Below are 16,919 nucleotides of genomic sequence, written 5' to 3'. Positions count from 1 at the left end.
TGCAGGTCTTACTTACCATTGGGGTTAGACCTGTGGTCTTTCCCCTGTTGCCGCTGACTCCCACCTGCACCAAACTGGCAGCTCGATGGGCAGGAGGACACTTACGCGCCTTGCGTGCCAGCGGCCGTTTCCCAGCGGTACTCCCCTCCCGCTGGCGGGAGGCCTAGTGGAAAATTGCACCGAGGGGAGACCGCCCAAAAAAGTCAGCGGCAGCTAGTGGCAGTGGGCGGTAAGGCCACCAACTTCGGGCCCATGGAGGGGCAAGGCCATGAAGGGATTTGAAAACAAAGATGAGAATTTTAAAATCGAGGCATTGTTTAACCGGGAGCCATTGTAGGTCAGTGAGCACAGGGGTGATGAGTGAACAGGACTTGGTGTGAGTTAGGACATGGGCAGTAGAATACTGGATGACCTCAACTTCAAACCAAGACAATGAGAGGCCTATCCAAGAAAAATTAAGAAAATGAAGAAACTGAAAAACAACACAGAGGGCCTGGAGGTTTGTTCATTCGATCATCATTGCCTCTCTAACATAATACTGTGGGATTACATTCCTGTGTGCAAAGCATAAGTCTATATTGGCCTTGCTCCACCTACCTCTGCAGCCTCCTCCAGCCCTATGGCTGAACTTGAAATCTCTGCTCTTTTGACCTCTTTGCAATTTCACCAACAGGACAGGATCTTCAGTTATCATGCTCCTACACTCTGGTATTACCTTCCTAAATCCCTTTGTCGTGTCACATCTCTCACCCCCTTTAAAATCTCCTCAAACCTATTTTATGGACTCTGCATACTGTCACCTCCTTGATACTACTTCCCATTTGGCGTCAGAGCCCCTGTTTTCCTGTGGTTAAAGTTGCTATATAAGCACAAGTAATTGTAAAATTATTTTAAAATGTGTTTCAAATTATTGTTAAATAATATAAATGATCTTACAACCTGGATATATGAAGCACCTACATCGTCTAATGCATTGTTCCATAATGGTCATGAAGATGGATAAAGACTGCTGGTAGTAGATTAGAAAAAAAACAGCCATTTAGATTTATTAGTATATTGGAAGTTACTTATCCTATTTTACATAAAGTGGGGTTGTGAAATCCTAGAATGGTCTTCAAGAAGTCCACTCGTCTAAAAAGCAGTAAAACAGTAAGGTATGTTGACTAGTAAATTACTTATGACAGAAATACTAATGACTAGATGAATAGCTAAAAAGATCCTTGTTGATAAAGTAAAGTGATTTTGAAATATTTTAATGCTTTTTATGAATAGTACAGGTTTCCTTTGTTTCTTTCATAAATACAGTTGTGCTGCAGTTAACATCTATCAATCAACATCTAGGGCTGGAAGATCAGTACAGGAAAGTCTCACTAGTACTCTTATCAGTCTCTGGCTTGCAATTTATTTTGTTAATCCTTAGATGGGCCAGGTAGTTGCTTGAGCTTGGTTTAATCTACTTTCATCAATTCTCACCACTTTGTTTGGAACAAGTGAAAGAAGCATATTACTTCCTAAGACCTACTTTCAAACATCTTGTGCCCAGCTTCTCTTCAATTGCCACATTCATGGCAACGTAATATACACTACTCTGTGAACTTATTGTATGTTCAACACAAGATACAATGCTCAGTTACCAGAAACTGGATTCAGGCTCTTGCTGGAACCTTTGATGATGCAGCTTTGATTATGGATTCAGGGCAGCATTCCAACCTGTATTTTAAACTGTAACTAGGCTGTAGTAGATTGTCTCATGCTAGTAAAATAAACTTACCATCTAGCAATAATATGACTGAATAATACTTAAATTTTGTAAGGTGTATTTGAAGCTTTAAAACATATAGGCACCACAGTTATCTAAACTGCAGAAAAGTCTGTATCTTCCATCTTTAGTCAACTTCCACCGTAGTTACAAGGCTAAGGTCCAGGAGAAAGTTGTCTGTTCTGTTTCTCACCCTAGTGCTTGAAATAAATGCAAGAGGCAATATAAAATCTGTATATATTTAATGTATGCAGTAGCAGCATTAATGTACATAAAATGGTAAGGCTTTCTGTACTTATTTACATTTGAAAGCTGATAGTAGAATCTAACAAAAGCCACAGAATTAGTTTATGCACACATTAATTTAGACATTATGGGGCTGAAATTGCCCACTGCCCAAAACGAGGCGCACCTACTGTTTTCGAAGTGTTCTGGAGAAATTCAGCACTTCGTGTTTTTTTTTGGAACAGGGTGGGAGTGGCCTTATCGTGGGGGCGGGGCGGAGTGACCACGTCTCTCCCTTTCAGTTAAAGGGGAAGGCCGCTGCGAATTCTGCAAAATAAGATGGCGTCGCGGGCAGCACCACCTTCCCTTTAAGGGTGGTGTTATGTACGTATGTAAACCTTACCAAAATGTAAGACTTGCCACTAGGGGGCACATCTGTGGGAGACCTAAGGGTCACCTGTGCACCCTGGGGCAAGCAGGTATAAAAGGTGATTCACCATGCTGCTTCCTCACTCTGGAGTCTGAATAAAGAGACCAAGGTCACAACAGTTTGAGCTTGCGATATAGTCCTGTGGATTTATTCTGAACATAACAGGTGGCTGTGCTGCCAAGCCACAGAAAGGGTACTGATTACAAAAGCTGTCGGTGGTACCGACCAGCAGGGCAATTCCGGGAAAGGGGCAATTTCCCAAGGGGACATTTCGGGAAGGGGCCCCCACCAGTTGGTAAGGGGGCGGTGCATGCACGCCATGGTGGGAAAACCAGCGGAGCGGTCCCCTATACTGTTCCAAACCCGAGATAGGGCAATTTTCAAAATGGCGGCCCCTCTGCGGAGACTCGCCGGCCAGTCTGCACCGACCCGTGGCTGCCACTTTCAGGCGGCCAGAGGCCTTATAGAAAGGGGCAATTTCGACCCCTATCTAGCTACATATCATTGTTAATACATCATAGAGGCTGTAAGGAATATATGATGATTAAAATGCTAAAGAGATAAGCTTTGAAATTGTTAGGTCATAAGTGCCAGCCGTGGCTCAGTTGGTAGCTCTCTCACCTCTGAGTCAGACGATTGTGGGATAAAGTCCCACTCCAGAGACTTGAGCATAAAAATCTAGGCTGGCACTCCAGTGCTGCACGGACGGAAATCCCATCGTTCGCTGAGACAGTAAACCGAGGCCCTGTCTGCTCTCTCAGGTGGATGTGAAAGATCCCATGGTACTATTTCGAAGAAGAGAAGGGGAGTTATCCTCAGTGTTGTGGCCAATATTTATCCCTTAATCAACATCACAGATTATCTGGTCATTATCACATTGTTGTTTGTGGGAGCCAGCAGTGCACACATTGGCTGTTGCGTTTCCCACATTACAATGGTGACTTTGGGACGTTGTGAGGTTGTGAAAGAATGGCCTTTCTTTATGGATGTGCTTATTTGTACTGCAAAAATGGCCAACATGCTTCACCCTTTGATTCAGATTGGTCCCCTTGGAGGATAAGCCACACCCTAAAGTTTCACAGGAACGTGTAACTGGAACCGTCCATCCCAAGGCTTCACTGACTTTGCAAATTGTAACTCAATCCACTTTGACTTCCTGAAGCGACAGAGGACAGAGCTCCCCAGAAGACAGCAAGGGCCAGCTGAAGTGCCTTACCCCAGTCCAAGTGCATGCCTTCCCCAGCCAAAGTGCCTTACCCCAGTCCAAGTGCATGCCTCCCCCAGCCAAAGTGCCTTACCCCAGTCCAAATGCTTGCCTCCCCCAGCCAAAGTGCCTCCCCCCAGCCGAAGTGCCTTACCCCAGCGCAAGTGCATCCTCCCTCAACCCCTCCTCCCCAACCCATCATAGATGAGGCAGGCATTGTGTACGGATTGTTAACCGGTTTATTGGGTCTGAAGTGAATTGTGACAGTGTCATGACTTCTGGATATCATCCACTCCAACAATGTCTCTTGTAGGGGGTTGGAAGAATGTGATCCGTCTTTCCCCTCCACCCGTGTTTCTTCCCCTCCCCCTCAGCCTTCCCCCCCCCCCCAAGCCGCTCTCTCGCTAGCGAGCCTAGGACCGCCACTCTCGGCTTCCCCCCCCGCCAGCTGCTCTCGGGCTCACGACCGCTGCTATCGCCCCCCCGCCGGCCACTCTCGACCCCCCCGCCGGCCACTCTTGGCCCCGGGGGGGAAGAGTCGGAGCCTCAGGTCCTGCTTCTCAGCACCACATGCATGGAATGATTCGGGCTGGGAGGGTGGGGCAGAGATTGACAGAGGGCGGGGCTTGTCGCCTGTCGGTCAAAAAAGTACAGTACAGGCAGTGTGTGTGTGGGGGGGGGCGGCGGGGGTCGGGGCTTGACAGACGCAGTACAAGTAGTTATATCGTTTTTTTATAGAATAAATACAATATTGTGATAGCATACCCCAAAATGATTTGTACTGCAACAAACTGAGCACCAATAAGGAGACACAAAGTAACAGATGTGGAATTAGAAATGTTAAAATTCTGGAGGCAAATATTCACACAAAGGACAAGCAAACTGCCAGAAGTAAAAAAAAATGTAAACAAAATCCCATTTCATACCACTAGATGGTGCGGCTGCAATGGCACATAGCCAAAGTCTCACAATTACAGCATACCATCTACATTCTAATTCACCCAACATTACTTATGAATATTTATAAATATATTTATGTGCGATCTGCAACTTTACGCAAATAATCAATGGTTGAGTGTGCATAAAAAGATTTCTGAGACACAAATATTGAACAGAATATAATTAAAAATGGTCAAACAATACGTACTGCAAAAATAAATTAAGATCTAGCTACATATATTTAATGCTACATTATCAATTAGGATGCAATTTAATTACACAATTGAACGGAAAACAAAAGTAGCAGACACAACATTCCATGAGGATAAAGGGTAAATTGAATTTCTACTAATCAATGAGATACTGGCTGAGCTAGGACTGGACCAAGTCATCAAATTCAGGACCAACACAAAATATATATCACACATTTTGATAGTACACAAATATGTTGAACTTAATTGTTTCCTGCATTTTAGGCCAAACATTCACAACTATCTTCAGCCAAAAGTACCGAATGGATGATTCATCTAGGTCTCCTCCTGAGCTCCCCACTATCACAGAAACCAGTCTTCAGCAAATTCGATTCACTCCACGTGATATCAAGAAGCGGCTGAGAGCACTGGATACAGTAAAGGCTATGGGCCTCGACAACATCCCGGCTGTCGTGCTGAAGACTTGTGCTCCAGAACTAGCCGCGCCTCTAGCCAAGCTGTTCCTGTACAGCTACAACACTGGCATCTACCCGACAATGTGGAACAGTGCCCAGGTATGTCCTGTCCACAAAAAACAGGACAAATCTAATCCTGGCAATTACCGCCCCATCAGTCCACTCTCAATCATCAGTAAAGTGATGGAAGGTGTTGTCGACAGAGCTTTCAAATGGCACTTATCAATAACCTGCTCACCGATGCTAAATTTGGGTTGCACCAGGACCACTTGGCTCCAGACTTCATTACAGTCTTGGTCCAAACATGGACAAAAGAGCTGAATTCCAGAGGTGAGATGAGAGTGACTGCACTTGACATCAAGGCAGCATTTTACCAAGTGTGGCATCAAGAAGCCCTAGTAAAACTGACGTCAATGGGAATCAGGGAAACTCTCCATTGGCTGGAGTCACACCTAGCACAAAAAATGGTCGTGGTTGTGGGAAACTAATCAAGTCAGCCCCAGGACATCACGGCAGGAGTTCCTCAGGGCAGTGTCCTGGGCCCAACCATCTTTAGCTGCTTCATCAATGACCTTCCCTCCATCATAAAGGTCAGAAGTAGGGCCGTTCATTGATGATTACAGTGTTCAGTTCCATTCACAACTCCTCAGATAATGAAGCAGCCTATGCCTGCATGCAACAAGACCTGGACGACATTCAGGCCTGGGCTGATAAATGGAAAGTAACATTTGCTCCATACAAGTGCCAGGCAATGACTATCTCCAACAAGGGAGTGTCTAACCACCGCCCCTTGACATTCAATGGTATTACCATCGCTGAATCCCCCAACATCAACAATGACCAGAAACTTAACTGGACCAGCCACATAAGTACTGTGGCTGCAAGAGCAGATCAGAGGCTAGGTATTCTGCAGCTAGTATCTCACCTCCTGACTCCCCAAAGCTTTCCTACCATCTACAAGGCACAAGTCAGGAGTGTGATGGAACACTCTCCACTTGCTTGAATGAGTGCAACTCCAACAACACTCAAGAAGCTCAACACCATCCAGGACAAAGCAATCCGCTTGATTGACACCCCATCCACCACCTTAAATATTCACTCCCTCCATCACCAGCGCACCATGGCAGCAGTGTGTACCATCTACAAGATGCACTGCAGCAACTCACAAGGCTTCTTCAGCAGCATCTCCCAAACCCATGACCTCTATCACCTAGAAGAAGAAAGGCAACAGGCACATGGGAACACCATCACCTCGAAGTTCCCCTGCAAATCACACACCGTCCTGACATGGAAATATATCGCCATTCCTTCATTGTCGCTGGGTCAAAATCGTGGAACTCCCTCCGTAACAGCACTGTGGGAGTACCTTCACCACACGGACTGCAGCGGCTCAAGGCGGCGGCTCACCACCACATTCTCAAAAGCAATTAGGGATGGGCAATAAATGCTGTCCTTGCCAGCGACGCCCACATCCCAGGAATAAACAAAAAAAAGCTACATTTCCTGGTATTAGCATCTGTAATTTCTGCAGATATGAGACTTTCTTGAGGGACCACACAAAACATGATGTTGGTGAGGCGTGAGTCTGGGGTCGGAGGCCTATAAAAGGCCGCGAGAGGCGTCGGGAGTTCGTTGGAGAGGAGTGAGTCCGGGGTCGGAGGCCTATAAAAGGCCGCGAGAGGCGTCGGGAGTTCGTTGGAGAGGCGTGAGTCCGGGGTCGGAGGCCTATAAAAGGCCGCGAGAGGCGTCGGGAGTTCGTTGGAGAGGCGTGAGTCCGGGGTCGGAGGCCTATAAAAGGCCGCGAGAGGCGTCGGGAGTTCGTTGGAGAGGCGTGAGTCCGGAGTCGGAGGCCTATAAAAGGCCGCGAGAGGCGTCGGGAGTTCGTTGGAGAGGCGTGAGTCCGGGGTCGGAGGCCTATAAAAGGCCGCGAGAGGCGTCGGGAGTTCGTTGGAGAGGCGTGCTTGTGCAGCTACAGGGAGAAGGCAAAAAAGAAGTAGAAAGAAACAGAAAGGTGACGTCACAGCCTGGGGGGTAAGTGATTGGCTGGTGATTGGTGATTGGCTAGTGATTGGTTGCGGAGTTGGAGCTGAGGGTGGATTCACTCTGGAGCATCCACGATGCTGAGAATGACGTGAGTAGCACGTGTAGCGAGTTGGTCTTACCGCAGGAGAAGCGTCCACAGCCAGCTAGGGAATGGAAGACCAGCAGGAATAGTGCAAGGAAGGTAGTGCAGGGGTCCCCTGTGGTCATCCCCCTGCAAAACAGATACACCGCTTTGAGTACTGTTGGGGGGGATGACTCATCAGGGGAGGGCAGCAGCAGCCAAGTTCATGGCACCGTGGCTGGCTCTGTAGCACAGAAGGGCAGGAAAAAGAGTGGGAGAGCGATAGTGATAGGGGATTCAATGGTGAGGGGAATAGATAGACGTTTCTGCGGCCGCAACCGAGACTCCAGGATGGTATGTTGCCTCCCTGGTGCAAGGGTCAAGGATGTCTCGGAGCGGGTGCAGGACATTCTGAAAAGGGAGGGAGAACAGCCAGTTGTCGTGGTGCACATTGTTACCAACGACATAGGTAAAAAAAGGGATGAGGTCCTACGAAACGAATTTAAGGAGCTAGGAGCTAAATTAAAAAGTAGGACCTCAAAAGTAGTAATCTCGGGATTGCTACCAGTGCCACGTGCTAGTCAGAGTAGGAATCGCAGGATAGCGCAGATGAATACGTGGCTTGAGCAGTGGTGCAGCAGGGAGGGATTCAAATTCCTGGGGCATTGGAACCGGTTCTGGGGGAGGTGGGACCAGTACAAACCGGACGGTCTGCACCTGGGCAAGACCGGAACCAATGTCCTAGGGGGAGTGTTTGCTAGTGCTGTTGGGGAGGAGTTAAACTAATATGGCAGGGGGATGGGAACCAATGCAGGGAGACAGAGGGAGACAAAAAGGAGGCAAAAGCAAAAGACAGAAAGGAGATGAGGAAAAGTGGAGGGCAGAGAAACCCAAGGCAAAGAACAAAAAGGGCCACTGTACAGCAAAATTCTAAAAGGACAAAGGGTGTTAAAAAAACAAGCCTGAAGGCTTTGTGTCTTAATGCAAGGAGTATCCACAATAAGGTGGATGAATTAACTGTGCAAATAGATGTTAACAAATATGATGTGATTGGGATTACGGAGACGTGGCTCCAGGATGATCAGGGCTGGGAACTCAACATCCAGGGGTATTCAACATTCAGGAAGGATAGAATAAAAGGAAAAGGAGGTGGGGTAGCATTGCTGGTTAAAGAGGAGATTAATGCAATAGTTAGGAAGGACATTAGCTTGGATGATGTGGAATCTATATGGGTAGAGCTGCAGAACACCTAAGGGCAAAAAACATTAGTGGGAGTTGTGTACAGATCTCCAAACAGTAGTAGTGATGTTGGGGAGGGTATCAAACAGGAAATTAGGGGTGCATGCAATAAAGGTGCAGCAGTTATAATGGGTGACTTTAATATGCACATAGATTGGGCGAGCCAAACTGGAAGCAATACGGTGGAGGAGGATTTCCTGGAGTGCATAAGGGATGGTTTTCTAGACCAATATGTCGAGGAACCAACTAGGGGGGAGGCCATCTTAGACTGGGTGTAATGAGAGAGGATTAATTATCAATCTCATTGTGCGAGGCCCCTTGGGGAAGAGTGACCATAATATGGTGGAATTCTGCATTAGGATGGACAATGAAACAGTTAATTCAGAGACCATGGTCCAGAACTTAAAGAAGGGTAACTTTGAAGGTATGAGGCGTGAATTGGCTAGGATAGATTGGCGAATGATACTTAAGGGGTTGACTGTGGATGGGCAATGGCAGACATTTAGAGACCGCATGGATGAATTACAACAATTGTACATTCCTGTCTGGCGTAAAAATAAAAAAGGGAAGGTGGCTCAACCGTGGCTATCAAGGGAAATCAGGGATAGTATTAAAGCCAAGGAAGTGGCATACAAATTGGCCAGAAATAGCAGTGAACCCGGGGACTGGGAGAAATTTAGAACTCAGCAAAGGAGGACAAAGGGTTTGATTAGGGCAGGGAAAATGGAGTACGAGAAGAAGCTTGCAGGGAACATTAAGGCGGATTGCAAAAGTTTCTATAGGTATGTAAAGAGAAAAAGGTTAGTAAAGACAAACGTAGGTCCCCTGCAGTCAGAATCAGGGGAAGTCATAACTGGGAACAAAGAAATGGCAGACCAATTGAACAAGTACTTTGGTTCGGTATTCACTGAGGACACCAACAACCTTTCAGATATAAAAGGAGTCAGAGGGTCTAGTAAGGAGGAGGAACTGAGGGAAATTCTTATTAGTCGGGAAATTGTGTTGGGGAAATTGATGGGATTGAAGGCCGATAAATCCCCAGGGCCTGATGGACTGCATCCCAGAGTACTTAAGGAGGTGGCCTTGGAAATAGTGGATGCATTGACAGTCATTTTCCAACATTCCATTGACTCTGGATCAGTTCCTATAGAGTGGAGGGTAGCCAATGTAACCCCACTTTTTAAAAAAGGAGGGAGAGAGAAAACAGGGAATTATAGACCGGTCAGCCTGACCTCAGTAGTGGGTAAAATGATGGAATCAATTATTAAGGATGTCATAGCAGTGCATTTGGAAAATGGTGACATGATAGGTCCAAGTCAGCATGGATTTGTATAAGGGAAATCATGCTTGACAAACCTTCTGGAATTTTTTGAGGATGTTTCCAGTAAAGTGGACAAGGGAGAACCAGTTGATGTGGTATATTTGGACTTTCAGAAGGCTTTCGACAAGGTCCCACACAAGAGATTAATGTGCAAAGTTAAAGCACATGGGATTGGGGGTAGTGTGCTGATGTGGATTGAGAACTGGTTGTCAGACAGGAAGCAAAGAGTAGGAGTAAATGGGTACTTTTCAGAATGGCAGGCAGTGACTAGTGGGGTACCACAAGGTTCTGTGCTGGGGCCCCAGCTGTTTACATTGTACATTAATGATTTAGACGAGTATCTCCAAATTTGCGGATGACACTAAGTTGGGTGGCAGTGTGAGCTGCGAGGAGGATGCTAAGAGGCTGCAGAGTGACTTGGATAGGTTAGGTGAGTGGGCAAATGCATGGCAGATGAAGTATAATGTGGATAAATGTGAGGTTATCCACTTTGGTGGTAAAAACAGAGAGACAGACTATTATCTGAATGGTGACAGATTAGGAAAAGGGGAGTTGCAACGAGACTGGGTGTCATGGTACATCAGTCATTGAAGGTTGGCATGCAGGTACAGCAGGCGGTTAAGAAAGCAAATGGCATGTTGGCCTTCATAGCGAGGGGATTTGAGTACAGGGGCAGGAAGGTATTGCTACAGTTGTCCAGGGCCTTGGTGAGGCCACACCTGGAGTATTGTGTACAGTTTTGGTCTCCTAACTTGAGGAAGGACATTCTTGCTATTGAGGGAGTGCAGCGAAGATTCACCAGACCGATTCCCGGAATGGTGGGACTGACCTATCAAGAAAGACTGGATCAACTGGGCTTGTATTCACTGGAGTTCAGAAGAATGAGAGGGGATCTCATAGAAACATTTAAAATTCTGACGGGTTTAGACAGGTTAGATGCAGGAAGAATGTTCCCAATGTTGGGGAAGTCCAGAACCAGAGGTCACAGTCTAAGGATAAGGGGTAAGCCATTTAGGACCGAGATGAGGAGAAACTTCTTCACCCAGAGAGTGGTGAATCTGTGGAATTCCCTACCACCAGAAAGTAGTTGAGGCCAATTCACTAAATATATTCAAAAGGGAGTTAGATGAAGTCCTTACTACTCGGGGGATCAAGGGGTATGGCGAAAAAGCAGGAAGGGGGTACTGAAGTTGCATGTTCAGCCATGAACTCATTGAATGGCGGTGCAGGCTCGAAGGGCTGAATGGCCTACTCCTGCACCTATTTTCTATGTTTCCTCTCTGAGGACTATCTTCTAATTGTAACTGATGAATAGAAATTGTGAAATTTACACTTGAGCTAGTTCCGAGTTTGACAAAATATACTCATCCATCCATAACCCCCATCCAAAAATGAAAATAGACAATAGTTTACCTTGAAATATATATATTCTTAATTTACATATTATCTTTGTTTCAGTTTCAGACATCGAAGTATCACACTATATTTCAGCTCTTTCTAAAAACAGTGCACAAAGCTTACTGTTGAACGAAAGTCATTAAAACAAGAACGATAGTATTCTTGAAAAAAATTACTAAGTGATACCTCATCACACTTGATGTCAATCACCAAGGGTCTTCAATTTGGTTGAAAATTGATAATCAAGCTTTCTACATTTATAAACCCAACAGATAATGTACCTTTTTATAAAGGACATCAAGAAGAAAATAAATATTAAAACAAATGCTTATAATTGATTAACATATACAGAGCAAACTAAACCACTCGATCAAACAAGGTGATGAGCTCATCAAACAAGGTGATGAGCTCATCAAAGGAAAGAAGGAAAACTATGTACACTGGTTAATCCAAAACCACATATATAGGAGGCATCATCAATACATTCTTTCGGATGATACGTTTAACCGAGGCCCCATCTACTTCTTAAGTGGGCGTAAAAGATCCCATGGCACTATTTGAAGAGCAGGGTGGCCCCGGTATCCTGGCCAATTTTTATCCCTCAACCTATACTTAAAACAGATTATACACTCACTATCTCATTGCTGTTTGTGGGACCTTGCTGTGTGCAAATTGGCTACTGTGTTTCCTACAACAGTGACTACACTTCAAAAGTACTTCATTGGCTGTGAATCACTTTGGGATGTACCGAGGTCAGGAAAATCATGATGTAAATGCAAGTTCATTCATTCAAATTGTTCAATAAAAGCATATAGTAAGTGGAAATTCATCAGGCATCAAGGTGACTGAATTTTAAAGGAGCCATGTTTGTCTTTGATGATGATGCCAACAGTCATGGTAACAGAAACAACAACATGCATTTCATAGAACCATAGAACAGTACGGCACAGAAGAAAGCCATTCAGCTCATCAAGGCTATGCTGCTCTTTCGAAGACCAATCCAGTTAGTCCCACTTTCCCACTTTTTCCCATATTCCTGCAATTTTTTTTCCTTCAATTATTTATCCAATTCCCTTACTGGCTGAGCAGAAATTTCCTCCAACTACGTATTGAGAAGACCAAAGCCATTGTCTTCGGTCCCTACCACAAACTCCGTTCCCTAGCCACCAACTCCATCCCTCTCCCTGGCAACTGTCTGAGGCTGCACCAGTCTATTTCCAAACTTAGTATCATATGTGACCCCGAGATGAGCTTCCAACCACATATCTGCGCCATTATTAAGACCGCCTATTTCCACCTCTGGAGCATCGCACTACTGCACACTGCCTCAACTCATCTGCTGAACCTTCATCTATGTTTTAGTTACCTCTAGACTTGACTATTCAAACGCACTCCTGGCTGGCTTCCCACTTTCTACCCTCTGTAAACTAGAGGTCATCTAAAACTCTGCTGCCCATGTCCTAACTCGCCACTAAGTCTTGTTCACCCATCACCCCTGTGCTTGCATTGGCTCCCAGTTCGGCAATGCCTTGATTTTAAAATTCTCATCCTCATTTTCATATCCTCACCCCCTCCCTATCTCTGTAATCTCCTCCAGCCCCACCACTATCCAAGATATCTGCGCTTCTCTATTTCTGGCCTCTTGAGCATCCCTGATTTTAATCGCTGCGCCATTGTTGGCCATGCCTTCAGTTGCCAAGGCCCCAAGCTCTGGAATTCCCTTCCTAAAACTCTCCTCCTTTAAGACACTGCTTAAAACCTATCTCTTTCTGCCCTAATCTCTCCTTATGTGGCTCGGTATCAAATTGTTTTTATAACGCTCCTGTGAAGCGCCTTGGGACGTTTTACTTAACAACGCTATACAAATACAGGTTATTGTTTTGAAGGCTGATTAGCAGAAAATTCTTCTGCAGGAAGAGGTCAGTGACATTGAGAGTAAATTCTGTACTTGGCAACATAACAATGTTATAATAGGGTCCCTAGCATACCTAGTGGCATAGCAGTAGAAGATATCTAACGATGTACTCAGAGAGGCAATAATGGTGTAACATAGAAATAGGAGCAAGGTGTTTGAAATCCCTCCATGGTCTCTAATCTCCTCCAGCCCCACATCCCTCCAAGATATCTGTGCTCCACTAATTCTGGCCTCTTGAGCATCCCCAATTTCAATTCCTCCACCATTGGTGGCTGTGCCTTCAGCTGCCAAGGACCTTAGCTCTGGAATTCCCTCCCTAAACTGCTCCACTTCTCTTTGCTCCTTAAAACCTACCTCTTTGATCAAGATTTTGGTCATCTGCCCTAATATTTTCTTATGTGGCTCGGTGTCAATTTTTTTCCTAATTGTGAAGCATCTTGGCACATTTTACTACGTTAAAGGCGCTATATAAATACAAGTTGTTATTGTGTATAGGAAGTTGCATAGAATAGGACTAGGAAAGCTTTAGGACATGACTAATGAGGATGTAGTATGGGGCTGGATTTTTGGCTTTTGTGACGGCAGTAATGGCGGTGTGATGGTCCTGATACCGTCTGGAAAAAGTTTGGCAAAATTCGGCAAAAAATGAGGTTCCATGATCGGGGGCGCAAAATCAGGCGTTACACAAGGAAGTTTTTGCCCCAAAAATTGCGGCGTTAAAAAAGTTTGACATTTCGCGCATGCGTGGACACATTTCAATTTTCCCGGGCGCAGCGATGGTCCAGGGCGTCGTCCTCGGCCCTTTGCACTGTCTGCCCCCTTACACAGCAGCCCTCAAGCAGCCTTGCTGTGGGCACTGAGGCCTCATTGAGGAGCAGCAGCAGGTGTGGGAGGGGGTAAAGGGTAGGGGTGGAAAAGTGCAGGACAAGTCAGAATAATGTGCAGGGAAAGGTTTTGCAGATGTTCTGTGTTTTGTTCATTTCCCTTGTAAATAGTATTGTTGATTTAAGGAACTTCATTGTTGTTCAGTGCCCTGCAACATAACCTTGTATATTGTATGGTTTTCTTTTGCTGGTGGGAGATTTTGTTACTTTGTTGCAGTAAAAATTAGGATTCATCCTTTGCCATTGGTGTCTTGTGTATCATTCCAACGTTCACCGCAGATGTGTTTTTATAGGGGGTCCTATAAAGCGTGTCCAGTATTAGCTCCATCCCTCAATTTAGGAGCGCTGGTGACATGCGACTCCGGCAGCATTTCCACGCTGCCTCTCCCGTGGATGGTGTGGCTATCCAATGGGGGCCTCGCTAGACTCCTGTTCATCGTCCTCCTCTTCCTCCTCCGGAGGTGGGACTGCAATCCCCACTGGCAATGCCTGGCCAAGTTGTGCAACATGCAGCATACCACAATGAATTTGGAAATCTGTTCAGGTAAGTATTGAAGGCAGCATTGAAGCACTGACCACACTCGACCAGCTCCGCTGGGCAGGCCACATTGTTCGCATGCCTGACACAAGACTCCCAAAGCAAGCGCTCTACTTGGAACTCCTTCACGGCAAACGAGCCAACGGTGGGTAGAGGAAACGTTACAAGGACACCCTCAAAGCCTCCCCGATAAAGTGCAACATTCCAACTGACACCTGGGAGTCCCTGGCCAAAGACCGCCCTAAGTAGAGGAAGTGCATCTGGGAGGGCGCTGAGCACCTTGAGTTTCATCGCCGAGAGCATGCAGAAATCAAGCGCAGGCAGCGGAAAGAGCGTGCGGCAAACCTGTCCCACCCACCTTTTCCCTCAACGACTATCTGTCCCACCTGTGACAGGGATGTGGTTTTCATATTGGACTGTTTAACCACCTAAGGACTCATTTTAAGAGTGGAAGCAAGTCTTCCTCGATTCTGAGGGACTGCCTATGATGATGATGATTCATAATCTCAGTTTACTTGTTGGGAACTGAAGTTCTTGTCCAGAGAGATACCAAATTTATCTGGGAAACTCAGATACTGAAGTGACCCACACCAAGATATATGTTGCCTGTATGCTTCTGTATTGTTTTACACACTGTCCATAGTCTAGGAAATCAGTCAATCTCCTCAGTCAGCTCATACTAATTAATATTAAAGCAAAATATTGCGGATGCTGGAATCTGGAATAAAAATAGAAAATGCTGGCAATCTCAGCAGGTCAGGCAGCATCTGTGGAGAGGAAGAAAAGTTAATGTTTCGGGTTGATGATCAAAGAATGAAAGACACTTAGTCAAAATTATTAAATTTCCATTTCCAAAAAGTTAAAGAATTGTTAGGAAAACGTATTTCTCTCCTGTATATTAAACCAAAAAAAAGAATTTGAAAGACTACACCATAATACAATCATTTGGGCTGAGGAAATATATATAACTTATAAATTCTACTGATAATCAGTCAGCGCCTGTGTCGACAGTTTTGTTCCATTTTAAACTCAATTTTAAAGCTTTAAAAAAAAAAAGAGGTAGAAATTAAACCCGGCCGACCCGAGTGATCAGAAAATAGCAAAAAGGTGCATCGCACAGGTCAGTCACCCAGCAGGGAACTGGAGCAGGTGAGTTACTGAGAGGCTGATCTTTCTGCTGTTAACTCGTTGTCCGGGGGTCTGTGTCTTCAGCCCGAGCGGGTCCCACAGGAGCTCGGAGCCGAGGCGCCACCTGGCCAGCCCGGGCCGGGATGTGGTGAAACCAGCTCCGAGTAGCGCAAGGTGCTCCCCCGCCATTTGATGCTCTTACATAACCTCCCTTCCAGTAAGCGATCAGCGGGGGAGTTTGGCTAGAGCGGGGGATGCCCGGGTGCTCAGTGCAAGCCGCCAGCTGCGCCGGCGCTCCGTGTCCAGGTAAGTCACTCGGTGTGGTGGGCAGGGCTGGCGGCCCGCCGACGCTGTCAACCGGCTGCCAGTCCGCGGCGAGGCCGAGGATTATTGGGGCCTAACGGTACATGAAGCAACTGCAAGGTCGGGTGGGGGCGCAAATACCGTCTGTCAGACGCATTGCAGAACCCTTTAAATCGATTACTTGTTTGCCAATAAAATGTGTATATTGTTCCGCTTTTAAAGCAAGTAAGTCTAAATATTTTGCAGGCTGTTCTGAGCTAGCGCTCTTAGTGAGTTGAGATAAACCCGACAGAGCAGAAGCTTGTAGTAATTTGCAGAGCTTTGTGTGATGTGAAGCTGCAACCTGTCTCTGCATCTGACTCCAGTCTGTTTCCAGGCAGACATCGGCTGCACATTTGCATGCTGGCTGTAATGGTGTGCTTTGCTGCAGCTGATCTGGAAGGAGGTGGGACCGGTTGTGAAGACCTACTCGGTTTTCTGAGCGTTGTGGCGTGGTCCGTTCGTTTGATCTGGAAGTTTTCTGATCCACTTTTAATATTTAAGCAAGACTGGTATAAGAAATGTAAATACCAATACCTGAAGGTGCATTGAGTATAGGATTGCATGCCAGATCATGTCGCGCAATCCATTTTCAATACATTCTAAAATAAGTGCCTTTTCCCAGGACTTGACTCAACTAAACCAGCTTCTATGCCTGCCAAAAGTAACGGTGCCCGCTGCTTTCAGTGGGGCTGCTCTGGAATGCATTTAGTCATCAGACCTCGTAGTAAGGGTGTTCGGCTTGGTGAGTCTCCATTACAGACAATGATTTAATGCTTCAAAACGTCTCAATACTTTTACAGATATATACAATATACCTAAAATA

General features: G+C 45.9%; 1 protein-coding gene and 1 long non-coding RNA gene across 6 annotated transcripts in view; one reads left to right on the top strand and one right to left on the bottom strand.

Moving 5' to 3' along the window:
• Positions 1 to 1,283: 1,283 nt before the first annotated feature.
• Positions 1,284 to 16,545, bottom strand: LOC139274226 (uncharacterized). Its single transcript, XR_011595430.1, has 3 exons — positions 16,398 to 16,545; positions 3,036 to 3,199; positions 1,284 to 1,959 (listed from the first exon to the last, which is right to left on the bottom strand). It is a non-coding gene; the product is annotated as an uncharacterized lncRNA (long non-coding RNA).
• LOC139274170 (ATP-binding cassette sub-family C member 9-like) overlaps positions 15,688 to 16,919 on the top strand; it is a 343,814-nt gene continuing 342,582 nt past the window's right edge. For 2 of the 5 annotated variants that reach the window (XM_070891210.1, XM_070891227.1), the window contains exon 1: positions 15,809 to 16,057. The gene's annotated coding sequence lies outside the window, so the exon portion shown is untranslated. Of the gene's footprint in view, positions 15,773 to 15,808; positions 16,058 to 16,405; positions 16,839 to 16,919 lie in introns of those variants that run through there. The other 3 variants (XM_070891221.1, XM_070891216.1, XM_070891229.1) reach the window with 3 other exon arrangements.

The sequence above is a fragment of the Pristiophorus japonicus genome, chromosome 1 (genome assembly GCF_044704955.1).
Source record: "Pristiophorus japonicus isolate sPriJap1 chromosome 1, sPriJap1.hap1, whole genome shotgun sequence".
Classification (NCBI taxonomy): domain Eukaryota; kingdom Metazoa; phylum Chordata; class Chondrichthyes; family Pristiophoridae; genus Pristiophorus; species Pristiophorus japonicus.
Note: the sequence above shows the minus strand (reverse complement) of the source record. Positions and strands in the feature narration are given on the sequence as shown.